Source organism: Ursus americanus, chromosome 18 (genome assembly GCF_024610735.1).
Source record: "Ursus americanus isolate L20-20 chromosome 18, mUrsAme1.1.p, whole genome shotgun sequence".
NCBI lineage: Eukaryota > Metazoa > Chordata > Mammalia > Carnivora > Ursidae > Ursus > Ursus americanus.
In genome coordinates, this window is record NC_142144.1 from 9,537,109 (window position 1) to 9,558,893 (window position 21,785).

General features: G+C 40.3%; 1 protein-coding gene across 10 annotated transcripts in view; it reads left to right on the forward strand.

Moving 5' to 3' along the window:
• The first annotated feature begins 953 nt into the window (after positions 1-953).
• MAPKAP1 (MAPK associated protein 1) overlaps positions 954-21,785 on the forward strand; it is a 236,155-nt gene continuing 215,323 nt past the window's right edge. For 3 of the 10 annotated variants that reach the window (XM_087869371.1, XM_045790933.2, XM_087869372.1), the window contains exons 1-3: positions 954-1,208; positions 2,846-2,907; positions 21,061-21,130. The gene's annotated coding sequence lies outside the window, so the exon portion shown is untranslated. The remainder of the gene's footprint in view (positions 1,209-2,845; positions 2,908-21,060; positions 21,131-21,785) is intronic. The other 7 variants (XM_045790930.2, XM_045790932.2, XM_045790936.2 and 4 more) reach the window with 4 other exon arrangements.

Below are 21,785 nucleotides of genomic sequence, written 5' to 3' on the forward strand. Positions count from 1 at the left end.
TGTGTGAGCTAAGAGAGCAATCACGTATTTGAAAACATGGGGGACGATACATGGTGTATTTGTTGGTGACTTTAATATTGTGTAATGATGCCCAGGGCTGAAATTCAGCTTTTTTTTTTTTCCCTTCCTTTTGCTAAGTTGCATTTTTGAGAGGCTTTCTGGGCCATCTTTCAGATAGGAGAGAGATCCTAGCATTGCACTACTTGAGTCCCTCTTTCCCCTTCACGGTGTCCCCCCCCCCCCCCATTCTGTTAGGAGACAGACCACCAACAGTGAGCTCCTGTTCTGTGCCAGTCCTCTTATCTCACGGAAACCTCCCTTCTGTTCTTTAAAAAAATTTTTTTTCATTTATTTTTTTTTAGAAGTATAGTTGACACACAATTCCCTGCAGTTCTTAAGGAAGATAGCTATTTCCATTTTACAAATAATAAGGGTAATAAGTAACATTTACTAGGTATTTATGTGTCAGGCACCGTGCTAAGTGCTTTACAAGCATCATCCCATTCCATTCTCACAGGAATACTCTAAAATTGGAACTACTGTACGGATGAGAAAACCGAGAGTCAAGAGAGGAGAAGGGTCATTTCTGAGGCTACACAAGTTACAGTTGGCATTTGAACCCAAGTCTTTGTGATCCAGACGCAAAGCTGTCTCATCACTCATTTCTGGATAATTGAGGGCTTTTTTCCATGGAGAAAGGAGAAGGAGATTTGAAGGAGAACCCTAATGTTGATTTCTATCCGACGCAAAACCACGGGTGCTGCGTCCCGCCAGATTCCCGGCTAACAACCTGTGACTCAGGCCTTACCCGGACCGCAGAAGTGCAGCGCATGCGTACGGCCTACGTTCGGCCCCGCCCCCCCGGGAGGGCTTCATTCCTTGCTCTCTGCTCTGGGGCTTGCGCACTACGTCCCCAGCCAGCGGCGTCTTCCCGGTCGGGGACTTCCGGTGCGCGGGGTGCGGTTCCGGGTCGTGGCGCGGCTCCGGGTAACAGGGCTGCTGCTCGGCCGGCCGGCGGCGGCGAGCAGTGGGGGCATGAGGGCGAGTCGGGAAAGCGGCAGTTGAGCCGGCGGGGAGGAGCGCCAGTCCCCGAGGATTCCGAGAGTGCGGAGCTCGGGGCAGGGGCCGGGAGGCGCGGGGAAGCCGGGCCCTTTCCTCAGGAACGTGTCCCGGGGCCGACCCGGCCCGTAGTGTGGCAGCAGCTTCAGGTAAAGGTTGCCCTAGCCGCTAGCTCTCTCGCTCACTCTCCCGTCAGCCCACCCGAGGAGCCTGGAGGTCCTCCTCAGTCCTCCGCTCTGGGCGCTGCCCCGAGGGATAGCCTGCCTGGCCCTTGATCAGGTGTCCATTGAGCATCCGTTTCCTCGTCCTTTCCAGAACTGGAGGCTGCTGTGAGCCTGACAGCTGGGTGTGTGATTGGGGGAGGAGAAGCCAGTGCACTGGGTAGTGTTGGGTGGGGGAGGGCTGTCTCCGGCAGGTTCTGGCCCTACCACTTCGCAACATCTAGGTGTCCTAATCTTCATAACATGGAAATTGTTTTTAAAGCATTGTCTGTGTGGTCCCTGTTTCCTTAGCGCCCCTTCCCCCCATTTGGCCCAAAGGAGTAAGCATCCTCGCAAAACTTTTTTTTTTTCTAGCTGGAGCGTTGCTGGAACTTGGATTCAGCTTTTTATGAGAATGGGAAGGAGTCTTTTAAATCTGGTTAAGGCTAAAAAAAAATGTAGTTTAAACAAGATTATTACTTTAAGTGAAGACCCAAAAGTTGACTCAGAAATTGGTTAAAATTTTATTTGAAATGAATGCAAGTAATTTTTGAAGCCTGTCACAGTACATGTCACTGTGCAACGCATCACGTTATAAACCTAACCCAGCAAAGTTAAAAACTTCCCCGGGTGTGAACAAATGGAGACAGGCCTTAACACACATCAGTTAAAACAAAGTCAACATTCTCATTCTATTTTTCATAAGCGAAAGGGGAAGATGGTTAATAAATCCTAGTGGAACAGGAAAAGTTGGCACCATGTTTTATTCCTCATTTTGTGAGCCCACACAAGGTGCTTAGTAAATGCTGAAAGAGTTCTTGATGAAGCATTGATTATTGTGTTCATCTTTTGCAGTCTACACACTTGGAATTTCCTGGAGCCTATGAGGCATGCTAGTGGCCCCTTTGTCATTTAGCTTTGTGCTCATATCTACTTTCAATTACTGTGATGCCAGACTATACTCACATTATATACCTCTTGATCTGGCTCCAGCTATGTTTGAAAAAGTCCCCTTCCTTAATTCCCTACCCCGATCCTTTACTCTAGATAAGTAGGTCCTCAAATCAACTTTGTTTTCGCTTCGTCCATTGTTTTTTGGTAGGACATTCTCCCTGCCTAGGTTTCTCCTTTTTTGTTTCCACTTACTGAGATGTTACCCGGGGCCCAGCAGAAACTGGTCTCCCTCAACCAATTCAAGACAACCCCAGTTGGAAAAGATTTCTTTTCTGGAATCCTATAAATACTCATTGTAATAATTTCGCTTAGCAAACATTTACTGAGTATGTATGTATGGGTGTCATCATGCTAGACAATGTATAGGTAAGTAAGACTCAGTCCTTGCCTGCAGGGTGCTCAATTTAGTGAGAGAGATAAGGAAATAATTCCGAGACAGAGTGATAAGTACACTGTGTGAAGGGCCTTTCTGTGATACAGTGATAGCACAGAAGGAGGGGTGGGTCATTAACTTTGAGGAGTGTGCTTTGGTCACCTAATGCTTCATAATGTGGCGTTAATTAAGTGTTATTTACTAGGTGCTGAAAGTATATAGGTTTCTCTTATTTAATCATTTTAACTTCAATTTACAGATTAGGAAGATTCAGGATAAATTACACATCTGGTACGAGACAGAGGCGGGATTCAAACCCAGGTCTGTCTGATGCCTACATCTGTGCTTTTTTTATCATGTGCTTCGCCTTCTTTCACACACCATAACACTATATACAAGTACATGTTGAAGAAACTATAAAAGAGAAAAAATAATGAATGCTAATGAATGGTATAGTAATCCTTTAAATGTAGAGAAGACTGTGATCTTTCAAGGTCAGAAGGTGGTAGACGGGTTAGTTCAATTTTGAATATGAGCATTGAGCTATAGAGAGTAACGTGGAGTCTGGATTCAGTTCCTTGTCCTTCCTCTTACTGCTTGATCTTTGGCAAGTTTCTTAATTCCAGTCATTTTCCTCAAGTTTGGGTTGGGATAGGGGGATAATATTGATCTCGTGGAGTGTTGTGAATATTTAATGAGCTAATGTGGATAAAGGGCCTGATACATGGTAATGGTTCCCTGAAATGATAGTTGTAAGATGCAAAGATGCAATTTTTATGGTGGTTTTAGAGTGGCGAGTAGACCAGACTGAATAAAGCAAGCCAGTGCTTCTTTTAGTGGGGATACTGTAGGGGTCAAAGTCAGTGAGGGCTTCAGTGTCATCAAGAGAGGTAAAGCCCAGTTTCTGCCCATAATTTTTCCAGTTAATAAATGCTTTGAGGATCTCTGATTCGTTCAGCAATGCCAGGGAAAATGTTAAGACCCTGGGGATGCAAAAAGAAATAAGACCAGTGCCCACCCTGAGGTGGTTGACCTTCCAGTGGGGGAGATGTAAGTATGTGCAGGTAAACTGTAGTGAGGTGCTGAAGGTACTGATAGCAGTCCCCACAGGATACCGTAGAGCACAAAGGAGGGATCACTGATAATGGTAGCTAATGAGCACTTACTATGTGCTAGCATTGTGTTAAATGCATTGTCTCATTCCTGTGCAGAAAGGTGGTGTTGGCATCCTGTTTCTACAGATGAGGAAACTAGAGTGCAGAGAAGTTGAATAAGTTCCTTGAGTTTATGCAGCTCTTAGAGCTGTGAGTAGAAGGGATTATCTGTTAGACTTTGGTATCTTTACTCTTTGTGATGTGAATAGGTGGATGGGGACCCTCTGAAGAGACTTTCACAGAGATGCTAGCCCTTGAGCCATAGCTTCAGAGTAGCGTTGGTGTGCCTTCACTATGCTAGACAGCAGGGATAATGAGGAGTGAATGTGGCTGCTGCTGAAACTCATGGCCTCATCTGTCACAGTAAAAAAAAAAAAAAATATATATATATATATATATATATTTTTTTTTTTTTGGTAGAGTAGAGGGTTGTTTTGTTTGTTGACTCATAACTGAAGACTTCAAAACTTGTAGTTCAGTGGATTTGTATATATTTCAGGGTAAGAGAATTTGCTGGACATCTGTTATTATGTTGTATAGGCCTTATTGTTAAGGACACAGCAATAGATACCAAATTATATGACTAGGAATTTTGTCACATTGCATTTTTTTCCCCAGGGGAGGTGCCCTGACTTTGTGCTTTCTGTGAGTTTGAGGTTTTCGAGAAGTTTTGACTCAAAAGTTAGCACATTTCAGCTTGTGCTAAATTTAAAACAATTGAGCACGTGTATTTTAGTCATTGTTAAATGTTTTTGTATATCTTACTTCCTTCAGTCTTTGGAGTTCTTTGAGATAGGTGGTATTACCCCCATTGAATACATGAGCAACCTGAGACTTAGTGGTTAAATATATTGCCCAACTCACATAGCTAGTGAGTGATGACACCAGAAAAAATTGGCCAAAAAAGAGTAAACAAATATTTGTTAATTCTCTTTTGAGCATGTACCTCAGGGTTCTCCAGCTCAAGTGCTCATGATAAAGAGTAGGATGGACGTTGGTGAACTGGATGGCATGGGACCAGTCTGAAGGTAGCAGTTGCTGCTCAGCTCCAGTTGCTTATTGCTGTGTGAGGAAGGGGTCTGGTGTCCCTGGATCTTCTGAGGGATGATACTCTTTTTGTTTGTTATTTTTAAAAAATTTTTATTTTATCCTGATGTGGGATAATATTCTTTTGGGGGGGAGATAATATTCTTGAGGGAGTATTCAAGAGATGCTGAAAATCTGGATTTTAATGTATTTAATTTTAAAATTTGCCATTTGAAAAAATTATTGTATAGACCAAAACACGTCTGTGGGCTATGTACAGTCTAGGCTGCCTGATTATGAACTCTGATTTACCTGATTGCTGAAATTTTGGTACCCGCTGTCCAAAGCAGAAGGTACAACACATGTAATGATTATTGATCAGAAGTCTACTGGTAAATTGCCACAGTAAGGGTGTATTGTAATTAACTCATACTGATTATGTTTGGGGAGGTGGCGCGGTGAATACTTTTATTATATAATCAGGCTAATTTTCAGGAGGGATAGGGTTTAGATGAGGAGATGACCTTGTAATACTTTTGCTTTGTGTTCTTAGCTGTTTAAATGCTACCAGATTCTTGTCTTTTGGTCCTCTTTACAGTACATGAAGTGAACAAGAAGGGTAATCATAACCTCTTGAAATGAAGAAACTGGTGCCCAGTGAATGACAGTTTAGTAGAAAGTGCACCAGATTGAGAGGGACCTGAATTCTGAATACAGTATGCCACTGTAGCCTTTTGCTTTTGGTCATTTACAAATCCTTGTATCTTTTTCCCATCTGGGTGATAATGAGGAGCTCACCTCAAGTCCTGCTAAGGTCTTTCCAGGATGCCAAGCTTCTTGATTCTAATTCACACTCTTAAAGTCACACCAGTGATTACCAGCAGACCCTAGTGGAGAATTGTTCAAATCTAAAATGCTGCTCCTTCTCTCATGATGGCAGGTAGGGAGCTACTGCTGAGCTCTTCCCTCTGTTCTTTATTCATCACTAATTCTGGGAAAGGACCTTAACATCCAGGTGCTTTCCAAATGCATACAGTGGTTTGTTGACTTTATATACACATGATTGAAAGGGGGCATAGAGACACCCACCATAGTGAGAGAAATATGGTCAGGGAGTTCCCAGCCCAAGGGTTTAATTTATTTATTTTTTGATACTCAGCCTCAACAAGGTGAGAATTGAAGAAATATTGTTCTTCTAGATACTTGTTTTCATCCATACTCTGTTGTATAAGTAAATAGCATAGAATATAAAAATGAGGAAAAGAAATTCTGACCAGTAACTCAAAATTTATTATCTCTAGTTGGCAGCAGTCTAGATATACAGAGGAAATAGATTTAATATAGGAAACAAAATTTGGACCCAAAGAAGAAAACAGTTTTAAGTAATTGAAAGTGAGAAAAATGGGAGAAACCACTTGAACAACAAAACTTAAATTCTGGAAACAGCAAGAAGGTACTAGAATAACTATTGGAATTAAATTATAGTCATCACTTGTGAAATAAACTGAGTATTATGTCACATTTACCCCTAAATATATGCAGTGTTAAATTCATACCCTATACTTGAGTATATTTTTATATGTTTGAATATATTTTTATTTTATGCTTTTATTGATGCAGACAAAATGGACTGAATGTGTAAAACTTAAAAAATAACATTTTTTAGTTCCCTGTGGACTTATCTTACAGTACTGTATTATAAATAAGTACTCTTTCAGTAGAGAAAATGGTAGAAAATTGTTAGAAGGAATAGTTTTCTTTTAAATCAATTAAGAAAAAATAAAACAGTAAATTTTTTTTTAAAGATTTTATTTATTTATTTATTTGACGGAGAGAGAGACAGCCAGCGAGAGAGGGAACACAAGCAGGGGGAGTGGGAGAGGAAGAAGCAGGCTCATCGTGGAGGAGCCTGATGTGGGGCTCGATCCCATAACGCCGGGATCACGCCCTGAGCCGAAGGCAGACGCTTAACCGCTTTGCCACCCAGGCGCCCCTAAAACAGTAAATTTTTAATCTGAACTTTAGTTGTTGACATAAAGGAGACTAACAAAGAAGACCTGAGGTTGAATCTTGAAGCAATGTGAGGTGGGGCTTTAGAGTCCCAAGCACCTGGATTGGAATACTGGCTCTGTCAGTTATTAACTGTGTGAGCTGGACCGTCTGCAAACTGAGGCCAGCACTGCCAGTCTCATCTGGTGCTTGGGAGGATTAAGTGAAACCACTTATGTGAGTACCCGGTACTACAGGGCGTCTGGAGAGATGCAGGTACCAGCGTGCAGGGGCATAACACATTCAGATACAGTATAGCGTGGTGAGAAATGGCTCTGTGGAGTGGTTGTGAAGAAGTGAGACTCATTTTCATGTCTGGATAATGGGATGAGTCTCGTTCGTTTCTAGTTGTGCTTCGTGAATTAGGGCACCTACCAAGCCTGCACTGTTGAGGCGTTTTAGTATGCCTTTTTTAGGTGTAGGGTTGAATGAAGTCATCTTTTAGCTTAAATGAATTGATCTGTTAAATAATAATAAAGACTTCCGATTGCTTATATTACCTTTTTGTGGTGTGCCCATGACTGCCCGTTGAAGTTGTTAAAACAAGGCGTATTATGCTCTCCTTGTCTCTGTCTTAACAAATGCAGAAACTGAACCTTAAGAAGTAACGTGATTGAAGGCAGAGAGCTGATACTGACAAAGCTTGGATTCAAACCTTTGGGGTTTTGTTTGTCTGTTTTTACTCTGAACACAGTGTTTTTGTCACTATTCTGTGCTGTTTTAGATTTGGTTGCTGGCCCTTGTTTTAGAACGGTCATCAACTATGGCCTTTCTTACTCCTTTAAACTTAATGCCTGCAGAAAGTTGTTATTGATTATATTGTGTAAGTGTTTGGTTACAGGTATAATCTTATGAAGTTTAAAGATTTAATAAAACTAATCATAATACTTCTAGCAGAGATTGGTGGTGATTGGTTACAGATGTATTGCTAACGGAAATATGAAGTGGTGAAAATTTTCTGGAGGTCACCTTGGCATTATTTATCCAAGCCTTAAAAAATAAGTCATACAAGCCTTTTGAGCTTGTAATTTCATTTTTAGAATTTCTTTTCAAGTTTTTATTTAAATTCCAGTTAGTTAACATAGAGTGTAATGTTAGTTTCAGGTATAGAATTTAGTGATTCATCACTTACATAGGACCCAGGGCTCACCACATCAAGTGCCCTCCTTAATCCCCATCACCCATTTAACCCTTCCCTCCTGCCCACCTCCCCTCCAGCAACCCTCTGTTCTCTGTAGTTAAGAGTCTGTTTTATGGTTCGCCTCTCCCTGCCCCCCCCCCCCGCCGCTATGTTTATATGTTTTGTAGAAATTTTTGGTAAAGAAATAATCAGAGATGTAGAAAAATAATTATGTTGCAAGATGTTCACTGCATCAGTACTTACATCAGCAAAAATTAGAAACAACTTTGGTAGTTAACAAAGAGCAATTATGGAAAGACCATTGAATGGAAGTATTGTGCAGTCATCTTAGATTTTTAGAATTTTGTTGACATATTAATATGTTCATCATGTAATATACAATGAAAAAAGGATATAAAACTATATAAAGTACAATCTCAATTATGTCAAACATATATGCAAAGGAAAAAAAAGAAATGGTGAGATTATGTCTTTATACTTTTCTTGGTTTTCCAAAGTATTCTCTGATAAATTATTTTTTAATAAAATCATTAAGTTTAAACTTAGTGTTAAGAAATGTGAGTAGAGCCAATGAAAATCATTTCAGTCAAAAACTTTTCACTAATGCAGATGATCTGAAGTAATCAATGGGTTGTTATTTTCAAGTTAGTTTTAACCTCAATTGGTTTACATTTAGAATATGGTTTCAGGGCGCGTGGCTGGCTTAGTCGGTTAAGCGGCTGCCTTCGGCTCAGGTTGTGGCCCTAGGGTTCTGGGATCGAGCCCCACATTGGGGCTCCCTGCTCGGCGGGGAGTCTCCTTTTCCCTCTGACCCTCCACACTACTCATGCTCTCTCTCTCAAATAAATAAAATCTTAAAAAAAAAAAGGATATGGTTTCATGTATGTTGATGTAAATGATGTTGAGGTTCCCAGACTAAGCCTTTCTCTAACTCCCCCCAAATCCTATTTAAGACAGTATCATGCAAGAAGAGTTGCATTTGTGTTAGTGGTACCAGTGTCCTCTTCAGTGGCCAGTGGGAGAGTGGTAGCCTTCTGACAGCTGTCTTTCAGAGTACACTCCTCTCTGTGAGGTTGGACATTGGTATATGGAGTGTTTATGTGAATTGAATGCTTATATATGGATGGGGAAGTACTTTTTTTGGTATGGGAGATTGTAAGTGTGACTTCCTATCTTACTTTTTCTAAGGAAAAAAGGTCAAAGTTTGGGTTTTAATTTTTATGGTAACTATTCAAAAAAATACGAATATTAGAATGTCATGATGAATTTGTGCTTCTCTCATTTTCATGTATTTCACAATTGAAATTGCAGTAGTTTCAGCATGTACATATCAGCAAGATGGCCTGTTAGGGTTGTTGTTGTCGTGGTTGTTGTTGTAAATGGTAATTCTCCTATATACAATATAAAAAACATGCAAAAATTTTAACGATGTATTTGAGCATATTTAAATTAGGAAAATACCAGACAAGATGTTTCTTTTTGTAAACTGCTTCTGTCCAAAGCATTCTGTATATTATCAGAATGAAAAATGACAGCACTTTGTCATCTGTTCAAATTGATATTGCACTCTATGCAATGACAGCTGAAAAGGCCCACAGGTGCCATATAAAGAGGTGACCATGTTGTCATATTTCATTTCGGCATCCCTCTGCAAAGCCATAATTACCTAATTAGGTTGTTAATTAGGAGATTAGCATTTCACTATATTGATAGAATGCTCTTTACCGGCGTGGGGCTAGATACAGATTTGTCTGCCCTAATTTATAATCTCTGCCTTTTTTGTACTTATTTATTTGCTTAAGTTCCTGATGTGGGGCAATTCAGTTTACCTGAGAAACAGTTTGTTTATAAGCTAATGAAGCTTTGATCACTGGATTAAAGTTGCTGAGTTAAAATGTGAACAGAATTAAAAGGGTGGTCACATCCCCAAAACGATAATAAAAATTCTGAGTTGGTAGAATCTGTATGCTCATTAGCATAGGCAACAAATACATAATAAAAAATAAAATTGTTGGTTTTAAAAAAAAATCCAAAATACAAAAACTAAGTCTGAAATGTGATAGAGATTTATTTATCCTAAACTAGGCGAAGGCAATTATTTAGTTATCTTGAATAACAAATGTCTATCATTTACACTGGAGGCTTATAAAATATGTTAAGTATTTTGAACATGTTTCAGAAACTGAAGCTTGGTTAATGACTTTGGAACAAATATATTCAGTCTTCAGTTTAGACTTCCTTAGATAGTCATCATGCATCAGAGTTTATTTCATTTGTTTCTTCTGTCCATTAGTCTGTGCTTGGAACATTCTCTTCTCACGGCCTTTGCAGTCCTGAGTGCTTCTGGAATTTGAAGTATTTCACAGTAACCTTCACTTGGTGAACTATGTGTAGTAAGCGGCATTTCTATCAAGTGTGTCTAACCTTTTTTTGTGGGAGCAGGGTAGGGGCCAGCAAAATAATGATTTTCGTGTATTTTCACTCCAGTGCATGCTTTGACTATAATGTTTGTAGTTTGCATTATATGTACCTTTTCTGATCTTTCCAGTTAAGGAGATGCAGAGTTTTAGGAGCGCAGTGTTAGGAGCGCTGTTCCCACTTAGGAGTTTAGCTCCTTTTGATAGAACCAAAATGAGAGCCGGTGTTGTAGAAAGTGCACGTGTACTTAAGTCCTTTTTCCGTGCAGTTGTTAGGAAGAATTGCATTTGTTTATACCTGTAATGTTCTTTACAATGAAAAAATATTTTAAAATATTTGTATATGAAGAATATATCATGTGAAATCTTTTAGTCAAGTTAAGATTTTGCTTAATTGTGATCATTCATGTATTGGTCAATATCTGCTGACTATACGTGAGGCACTAGGCATATGTCTGGGAATTGAGCAATGAAAACTCCAGACACCGACTCTGCTATCCTGGGACTTGCAGTCAAGTACAGACTAGTTTGAGAAATGTTTAGTAATGGGAGTGAAAGTGAGCATGGAGGAGTACCTACCCTGGACTTGAAAAGGTCAGACCTTCTTGGGGCAGGTGAAGTCTGAATTGGGATCCGAAAGGTGAAGGAGCAAACTGAGCCAGTGGAAGGAAGGAGAAAACTGTTCTAGACAGAAGGAGTACATGCTCAAAAGCTGAAAAAAGAACTGAAACGTGAGTTTGGCTGGAGTAAAAAGAAGTAAAGGGGTAAGTAGAAGATGGAGCTGCAGATGTAGGCAAGGTTCAGTGTTAGTAAAGAGTTTGGGATTTTAAGACAAGTTAGGAAACAAGTTATGTGAGGGATGGTGGCTTGGATAGGTTATGGAGGTAGAAGTGAATGAAATCTAAAGCGAGAACAAGATGCACAGGATTAATTAAATGGCTGTAGGGTTCACAGAAAGAAAGGAGTCAAGGATTCTAATTTGGACGTTGTAATTGTTTTATAATTTTAAGTGAGAATGTGCTTTAGTACATCAGAGAGAAGAAGTCATGAGACTTCGTTTCCAATATGACCAAAACACGTACAGTACTACCAACTAGTTTTCTTTCAGGTGATCTGGGAAGAATACTCATATTTGAGTCTTGCTTTTGGTTCCTGGATTATGGGCAGCTTTGTGGGGTATGCAGTAATATCTTAATGAGGTCCAGAGAAACTGCGATTCTTCCCTGTTTTCTGGTGCTGGGGTATTGGGCGGTGGAATTAGGAGCACACCGGAGCTTTCCACAGCCTTGTGTTTTCTACCATGCCATGTTGCCTTTCTGGTTTTATCCCCTTCTGTTTGTTTATTCCAAAGCGAAGTACTCCCCAAGGACCAGTTGCTGACAGAGGCATTGTGTGGTTAACTCTGTGTCTTCTTCCGCCCCGCTCTAGTGTGGATTAAAGTGTTGTCTGGTGCTTTGGTAGGAGAAGCTGCTTCGGCGCCTGAGGGTTTGTTTCAGCAAAGTCCAAGATTCTGTTGGGATTTCTGGCACTAGGATTTAATCTTCTTCAACTAGAAATGTCGATTAGGTACCTCCACCCAAGTTCGCTAACATATATGAAAGTTCTCCTTTTCCTGAGGAAAAGACTTGGAAGCTCCCATTTTTGCATGAGGAATTTCATCTCTCTTTGATGTAATCAACATGTATTGCAAAGTTTTTAAAAATTTCATGGTTACGGTTGCCACCACTGTTCAGTTAAGTGATTTGTTGGCATCATTATGTTAGAATCGCCTGAAGTAGAAGAAGAAATCTAGGATGGAGCATGGATTCTGGCCTTTATGTGTTTCTACCCCCCACCCCTCTATTTTTTAAAATTGGGATATAATTCTTAATGCCATAAAATTCCGCCCCTTTAAAATGTACAATTTAATAGGTTTTTTTTTGCATATTCACAAAGTTGTATAACCATCATCACTATATAATTCAAGAATATTTTTATCACCCAAAAGGAAATCCCATACGCACAAGTAGTCACTCCTCATTTCTCCCTCCCACAGTTCCTGGCAACCATTAATCTACTTTCAGTGAACCTTTCATATAAATGGAGTCGTACATGATGTGGCCTTTTGTGTTTGGCTTCTTTTACTTAGCGTATTTTCAAGGTTCAGATATGTTGTAGCATGTGTCAGTACTTCATTCCTTTTTATTGCTGGATAATATTCCTTTCTGTGGAGATAACACTTTTGCTTATCCATTCATGAGTTGATGGAGATACGTTTTTCCCCCACCTCTTTGGCTATTGTGAATAATACTGTTGTCAACATTCCTGTGCAAGAGTTTCTGTGTGAATATATGTTTTCTGTTCTTTTCTAATGGATTGCTGGGTCATATGGTAACTCTGCTTAACATTTTGAAGAACTGCCAACCGTTTTCAAAAGTGGCTACACCATTTTACATTCTCACTAACAGTGTATAAAGTCTGCCCCCTTTTTGCTTCTGCTCTCTTCAGGCTCTGTTGCTCTGGTGTGGGCTGGAAGCAACCTTAGGCTCTAGGAGTTCCATGAGCCCTTTGTCTTGATAAATGGGAAATATTCCATTTTTCTTGTTCCACCAAGTTTATCCTTCAAGCATATGTGTACCAGGCCTCATATTGGGTATTAGTGACAGGAAGCCAAATAAGGCTTTTAGTCTTTCCCTCTCAAGGACTTCCTAATCCAGTGTTTGGAACTTCTTATTAGGTAATGGGGGGAGAGGGAAAAGCCAGTGAAGAAAGTAACTGCCTAGGAATTTGTGAATTTCCACAGCATGGATCCTAACTTTAGAATCTGTGCAAAGATTGACTTGGTTTTCACAGCTTCTACGATTTCTTTTTCTTAACCCATCCTTTAACTCTTGCTATTCCTTGGATTTTGTCCCTGTGTTACTGCTCTTCTTTCCTTGCATATTTTCGCTGGGTGAGCTCATTCACATCTCGGTTTCATCTGTCATTTATATGTTGATGTCTTCCAAATTTGCTCAGCTCTTTCTCCTAGGCTTCAGATTTGCATATCCTTTGTGTGTCATTTATATGTTGTAGTCTCCCAGATTCACTCAGACCTCATTCTTGGGCCGTCAGGTTTACATCATGATGAATCTCCATTTGGGTACTCCGGAGATATCTCAAGTTCACTGTGTTTGAAACATAATTCCTCATTTTCCTCTACCTGTTAAGCTGTTCCTACTTTTCAGTTTACAGTTTCATTTGTTGGCACTATCCTGCAGGCCATAGAATCTCCCTTTCTCCTTAATGCTCCACATCGAGTCACCCAGTTCTAGCAGTTTTATTTTCTACGTATTTCTTATCTATTTCTTAAATTTGTAGACCTATCTTTCACTGTGTTACTTCAGATTTCATCATCTTTCCCTGAGCTGTAGTCACAGCTTCATAACTAATCTTATGTCTTGTCCATCAGATTAATCTGTGCACCTGCCAGAACAGTCTCTCTGAAATGCTCATCTAATCAGCAGCTTTGAACTCTGTGTAGTTTTAGTTACTAAATACACGTTCTGCTGTTTCTTGTTTTAATGCCTTATCTCATGTTGTCTCTTCAACTTGAAAGAGATGAGTTTGTCTCTTTGACCCTTCTCCGAGCCATCCAGCTTCTCATCTTTGAAGATTCATCTTAGAACACGGAATGATTGCAGTAATAATAGTGGACATTTGTATAATGTTTACCATGGGCTAGACACTGTTATATGCACATAACATATGTGAATTCATTAAATCTTCAAAATAATCCTATGAGATAGGTACCAAAATTATTCCTGTTTCCACATGTGGAAACAGGCACTGAAATTGTTACTTTGCCTAGATGTCACAGTGAGTGAGTAGCTGAGTTCAGATTTGAACCCAGGCAGTCTGATGCTTGATTGCTTGCTCTGTCTCTCCTGCCTACCCTTTGTCAACCTACCTGATTATCTGTGCTTCCCCCACCTCAAAAGTTAGTTATCCTGGGGTGCCTGGGTGGCCCAGCGGCTAAGCGTCTGCCTTCGGCTCAGGGCGTGATCCCGGCGTTGTGGGATCAAGCCCCACATCAGGCTCTTCCGCTATGAGCCTGCTTCTTCCCCTCCCACTCCCCCTGCTTGTGTTCCCTCTCTCGCTGGCTGTCTCTATCTCTGTCGAATAAACAAATAAAATCTTAAAAAAAAGAAAAAGTTAGTTATCCTCTTCCTGCTTCTGTAATAACACATGCATGGCCTGATGTTAATCTGTAGTCCATAGGATAAATCTGGAGCAAATTTTTAAAACATTTTTGATCAAGGAGACAGCATTATAGATTATTTAATTGCTAACACTTCCCCCCGCCCCCATTATTCTTAAGGTGACTAAGTTGGAAGCGATCACTTTCCATTATCTTGATCTTAGTGTCATTCATCTCTGTGAAGCTTTGTCTGAATATCTAGTTTGATTTAGATATTTTTCCTTTGTGTTTCCATAGTACTTTGTTATAGAATCCTCTAGCATCGTTCTCATTCTTTATTTTTAAAAAATTTTTAATTTAAATTCAGTTAATTAACGTATACTGTATTATTCATTTCAGAGGTAGAATTCAGTGATTCATCAGTTGCCTACAATACCCAGTGCCCATTACATCACATGCCTTCCTTAATGCCCATCACCCAGTTACCCCATTCCCTCACCCACCTACCCTCCAGCAACCCTTGGTTTGTTCCCTATAGGTAAGAGTCTCTTATGATTTGCCTCCCTCTCTGTTTTCGTCTTATTTTTCCTTCCCTTCCCCTATGTTCCTCTGTTTGTTTCTTAAATTCCACATATGAGTGAACTCTTTATTGTGACCATTTGTGACTTACCTCCTTTTCTTGACTCCCTTGCTTGCCTCTTGGGGATAGGGAATAAGACTTACTACTTTATACTTCTAACTACTAGCATGGAGGAGGTATTCCTGCTTTTTTTTTTTTTTTAAAGATTTTTTTTATTTATTCGACAGAGATAGAGACAGCCAGCGAGAGAGGGAACACAAGCAGGGGGAGTGGGAGACGAAGAAGCAGGCTCATAGCGGAGGAGCCTGATGTGGGGCTCGATCCCATAACGCCAGGATCACGCCCTGAGCCGAAGGCAGACGCTTAACCGCTGTGCCACCCAGGCGCCCCGGTATTCCTGCTTTTTGAATGAACAGGGAAGTCTGCTTATACCCATATGTAGATTAGTGAAAGAAGAGGATTAAGAGGAGTGTGATGAAATGGACTTACATTGGAAATTTAAGGCAACGTTTAGTAATTGTGTGGAGTAGGAATTCTGGAGCTGGGTTGCATAACTTTATCCTGGCTCTAACTTTTACTAATTTTGTGACCTTGGGTAAGTCTGTGGCTCAGTTTACTGATTTGTAAAACATAAATAAGAATAATAGAATCTACCTCACAATTTTGTAAGTGATGTGAGTGCTTGCTAAATAAATAAGCAACCTTCTGGAATCCAGAGAATTGATTATTCTACTTAAATCGTATTTTGTGAACCACTTCTGCCCTGACTATGTAACATTATAGGCAGAATGAAGCCAATCCTGCTACCCCATCCTCAATCTGATCCATGTGGTGATGGTTATAAAGAAAAAAAAAGTAGACTAGAAGGTTGTAACCAAAATAGCTGGCAGTTAGTGTAGTTTTGTTAGTAACAATAAAATAGCAGTTATCATTTATTGAGGTTATGAAAGCTCCATTCGAATGAAAGTACAAAGCACCTTTCAAAATCACATAAAAATAGTTTGGGGATTATCTGTTAGGTTAGATGATCTCGTTGTCCTTCGTTCATTAGAAGTTGAATGAGTTTGTAAATATTCTTTTTGTAAGTATTCCTATGAAGTGGAGAGGACATAGATTATGGATACTTCCCTGCTGAGGAAACAGAGTCAGGGACACCTGACTCACTTGAAGTCATCCCATTGTTAGTCCTGAGGCAGGCTAGAGATAGTAACCTGGAATTCCAGGTGTGTTTACTCTTACAGTTCTAGAAACCATTTTCTATACATAATAGCATTAAAAAAAGAAAAAACCAAAACCAAACAGGTGGCAATAATGCCCATTCAACTCAGTCAAACGCATTCAACACACTCAGTTTTGTAGTGGCTTTGCTGCCAAAATGTTGATACTATTAAAATCTTTGTCAAAAAAGGAATTCCTTGTACTTCTATTCTTAGAGTCTGAACCATGGCACAGTGATATAAGTAAAACTTGCAATAGAATTCTTTTTTCCTTTGAAGCAAAAACACAAAACTTTTTAGTTGAACTTTAGGGTACACTCCCAACCATACCTCCTTCTTCTCACAGGTGCTTGGAATAGAGTTTGAGAGCTGAAAGCCACTTCTTGTAGTTCAAACACCCCATATAAAAGATGCAGAAATGGACTGATATGTATGTAAAACAGGTTTAAAGAGGCTTAAAAGAAGTGACTTGTCCAAGGCCTTGTAATTAGATCCCTGGTAATTAGGGAATTGGAATTCAGGTGTCCTGAGTGGTGCTTGGAGTAAACTGTGTTACTTCCGTTAATTGATGATGTGGTTCGCCTGAGAGCCAGGTAAGTGGAAACATAACTCTCTTGAATTCTTCTCTTTAAGCAAACTGCAAACATCAAGAAGACAATAAAAGGAAAATAAGTCTTAGACTGTAGTGGGATACTTATCTACTGAACCAGCACCATGGATAAGGGGCCTTTTTTGGGAAAATCATGGCACAGTCCTTTGGGAACAAGAAAGATCCATTTGTTCATCTGTTCATTCCACGCTGAGCTCTTATTGGATGCCAGCCACGTTCTACTAGAATCTGGCAGCAGTGGTGAATAAGACAGTGTCGTTAAGGAGCTTAGTGTTTAGAAGAGAAAACCAACATATAAATAAATAATTACTTTTTTTAAAAACCCGGGTGATTAGTTCATTCATTTATTCATTCCTTCAGACTTTAACATAGCAGCCAGAGAGATCCTTTTTAAATGTGAATTGGATCATATCACAATCCTCTGGTGGTTCTCCACTTCACTTGGAGTAAAAGAAGAGTCTTTAGAATAGCCTATAAGGCTGTACATGTTTGCTCTACTCTTCCAGACCTCATCCTCTACTACTTGCTTCCTTGCTGGACTCCTTGCTACTTCTTGACAGTGCTAGGCATACTACCCTCACTTGGCAATGCACTTCCCTTTAGAAGTTTATATGGCTTGTTCTCTTACCTCCTTCAAATGTTAACTCAAGTGTCAGGTTCTCAGTGAAGCATTCCTTGACTACTTTATTTACAGTTGCAGCCGTGGCCCACCACCTGGCATGCCCATTTCTCTTCCCTGTGCTGTCTTTTTCCACAGCACTTCTAATTTACTGTGTAATTTACTTCTCTGTTTTGTCTGTCTCCCCCATTAGAATGTGAACTGCATGATGGAAGGACTTTCTGCTTTGTTTTCTGCTATACTCTGCATCTAGAGCAGTGCCTGGCACATCGTAGGCTTCAATAAATATTCGTTCCAACAAACACACAGTACCTCCTACTAACAGAAAATATACTGGATTAATTATTTGGTGGAAGTAGTGATAAAGTGCAGTGCAATGGGACCACAATGAGGGGAACAGCTAACCTAGTCTGTGGGATTCATTGGGGAGGTTTCCTGGAAGAATTGACCTTTTTGAGCTGGATTTTGAAGAATGAGTAGAAGGTAGCCAGATGAAGATGGGTGGGATAGGCTTCAGATCAAGCTTGACGGGATACGACTTGCCTTTGTTGTAGTAATTTGGGCTTCGACTTTCCTTAGGGTGTGTTAAAATTTCAGTAAACAGATACTGGGAGTTGAACTTGTTTAGTACCGAAGAAGATTGGAGCATAGATTTTAGTAGCAAAGTTGTGTAGTTTAGTTTCAGTATCAGTGAAACTGTTCCAAGGGGGTTGGAAATTCACAAATTCAGTGGCTTCATATAGCATATCACATCAGGGTTTCTCAACCTTGGCGTCATTGATATTGACCTTCTTGGGGGTATAATTCTTTGTCATGGGTGCTGGTCTGTGCATTGTAGGATGTTTAGCAGCATCCCTGACATTTATCCACTAGATGCTAACAGTGTGACAGCCAGAAATATCTCCAGACATTGCCAGATGTCCCCTGGGGAGCAAAATTGCCTTCCAGTTGCGAACCCCCACGTTAGAAACACTGCACTATTGTTGGGGTCTAGAGATTCCCGCCTTTAGCAACTTCACAAGTGATTGGGGGAGAGAGAGAGATCTTAGTACAGTAACCACATTTTTTTTTTAAAGATTTTATTTATTTATTTGACAGAGATAGAGACAGCCAGCGAGAGAGGGAACACAAGCAGGGGGAGTGGGAGAGGAAGAAGCAGGCTCATAGCAGAGGAGCCTGATGTGGGGCTCGATCCCATAACACCGGGATCACGCCCTGAGCCGAAGGCAGACGCTTAACCGCTGTGCCACCCAGGCGCCCCAGTAACCACATTTTTGATTCTAGAATGGGATCAAAAAGTTTAAAATTGGCAGTTCCTTTTACATATAACTAACTGTATTGAAGGTAGAAATAAAGTGCTTTAAAATCAGTTTGGACCCTGCAAATCGGAGAAGAGTTCACAAAGGATGAGATTCTAGAGTTGCACTTGGAAGAATAAGGTTCGTAATGGAGAGGGGCACATCTCTAGGGGATTATCATTACCAAAGGCTGAACCGAAGTGTGTTCAGAGAGTTCTGGGAGTCGCCTGCTGGGAAGAAGGGGCAGATGAGTAAAACTGGGTTGTAGAGAGCCTTTAATGTGTATGAAGGCAAAGGAGTCTACGCTGTTTTCCTGCACTATCTTCATTTCTCTTGCTGCATAACAAATTACCACAAACTTAGGGGCTTAAAACAATACAAATTTATTGTTTATTAGTGGGTTGGGAGTCATGACTTCATCTGGTTTTTCTGCTGAGGGTCTCAAAGGGATGATAATTAAGCTGTCAGCTGGCTCCAGCCTCATCTGGAGGTCCAACTAGGGAAAGATACCTTTCCAAGCTCCTTCAGGTGGTTGGTGGAATTATTTCCTTGTGGCTCTATGACTGAGGTCATTTTCTTGCTACCTGTTGACTGGGGCCACTCTCAGCTCCTACAGGCTATTCTCAGGTCCTTGCCATATATTATTCCATAACTTGGCTTTTTGCTTCTTCCAGGTCAGCAGGAAAATCTCTCTTTTCAGTTGCTCAGGATGGCGTCTTATGTAACAAAGTAATCAAGGCTATAACTTCCCCCACACCTCCCCTTTTGCTATATACTCTGTCGGCTAGGTTTTATCCACGCTCAGGGGGTGGGCGTGATGTAATTGCATGGATATCAAGAGACAAGAATTTCTGGAGCCATCTTAGAATTCTGCTTACCATACACAACTTTCAGCTCCTTGAAGGCAATGGCCAAGTCTTTTTTTATTTCTTTGCTCAGCATTATATCTCTGGTGCCTGGCACGTAGTAGGTGCTTTATACATATTTGTCAAATGAATGAAATTAGTGAATGAGTATTTGGTAGATAGTTGAGTGCTGTTTATGGTTTCAGCTCCTATACTGGTAATTTCACATTGGGAAGCAGTCTAGTTTCTCTGGCATTGTTCATTTCTTCACTCTTGGTAAAATTATAAACATTTTTACCTGAAATATTAAAGTAAAACCTAAAATTATTTATTATCATAAGTGTCAATCAAATCTATTATGTCAGAGAGACAGCACCCACTGGGAAAATAATTTAGGGCTACATTGCAGCAAACTAGGAGATTTCTTTCTTTCCCTTTAAAAAAGATTTTATATTAATTTGAGTAGAGAGAGAGAGCACAGAGGGAGAGGGAGAAGCAGATACCCGCTGAGCAGAGAGCCTGATGCAGGGCTCCATCCCAGGACCCTGAGATCATGACCTGAGCTGAAGGCGGATGCTTAACCGACTAAGCCACCCAGGCACCCAAACTGGCAGGTTTCTTGTAATAGCCAAAAATGTTGGCATATTTGGAGTTTTGAGGGTGGTGGGTGGGTAGGTTGTCTGAGGTTTCACATCTATTGGTAGCTATTAAACATTATTTCAAAACACTTTGAAAATACTGACTGTTTTATAATAGCTGCATAAAAACAGGGATTTTAGTCTAACTTGTGCTTACGACTTTATAGTTTGGTGTTATTGATAATTATAGTTGTTCTTTTCTTTAAGATTTCATTTTTAAGTAATCTCCACACTCAACATGGGGCTCGAACTTCTAACCCTGAGATCAAGAGTAGCATGTTCTACTGACTGAGCCAGCCAGGCGCCCCTACAGCTGTTCTTCATACTAGTCATAGGAAACATCTCTTGAACAAAATTTAGATCTTGAATTGACCATTAATAAAGTGCCATTTTATCTTCACAAAATCAGATATTTGATATCCAAGTCGATGTTTCTCCACTAGACCGTGCTGTTTAGACTGGGTTTATGAGAATCCCAGTATGTGCCAGGGAGTACTAGAAGCCACAAAGTAAGCATGCCACATACTCCTGGACTTTCAATTTTAGTGATATATTCAAAGATAAAACGTTTTTCCAGTTAAAAAGAGGTGTAGTACATTATAGGATAGAATGGAAAATATGAATGAATTCTAAAAGTAAATTTCTTACAGAATGTTGTTCTCGGTGGCTCCCGCAGCTTCTCTTATACCTTGATTTATGGTCCTTCTCCTCTGCCCTTCAGGTGTGTTCGTGGACAAGTTTGAGAGGCACTGTACCGTACCAGGCTTCCTTTAACTGGATCTTGGCAGATGGTAAGATTCAGAGACATTTCAGGTGGAGATTAGTGGAACAAGAAAAATCAAGGGTCAGGGTCCCTTTGTCCAAAGGAGACATTTTACAGGAGGGAAAACCTGGTCTCCTGGTAGATTGGTGGGGGTCCGGCTGGTCCCAGATGGCCTCAGTCACTCATCAAGAGACCTCAGCAGGATAGCTGGAATGGCAGACAATTGAGCCTCTCTACATGGTCAATTATCCCAAGGTCCTTTTCTTTTTTTAAATTTATTTTTTCCCTAAGCTTCTTTCAATGATTCACACGTGTTCCAAAGAAAGTGACAGCAGAAGTTCGCAAGATCTCTTGAGGCTGAGGTTCAGAAGTTACTTCCCTTACATTCTGTTGGTCAAAGTAAATCACAGTGTGAGGCCAGATTCAAGGGGCGGGGAAATAGACGACTCCTCTTGATAGGAGGAGCTGTAAAAACTGGCCTTTAAAAAACCCATCGTGTGATATTGGACAAGTTACTTAGTTCCTTTAAGCCTTAATTTTTTTAATCTATGAAATGGGGATGATATTAATACCTACCTCTTGGGGTGGTTGTAAGGATGAAATATGTTGTTACATGAAAGTAGAGCTGATAGTAAGATTTCAGTAAACATCATCTGTTACTGTCCTTGTGTGTCTACCTAATG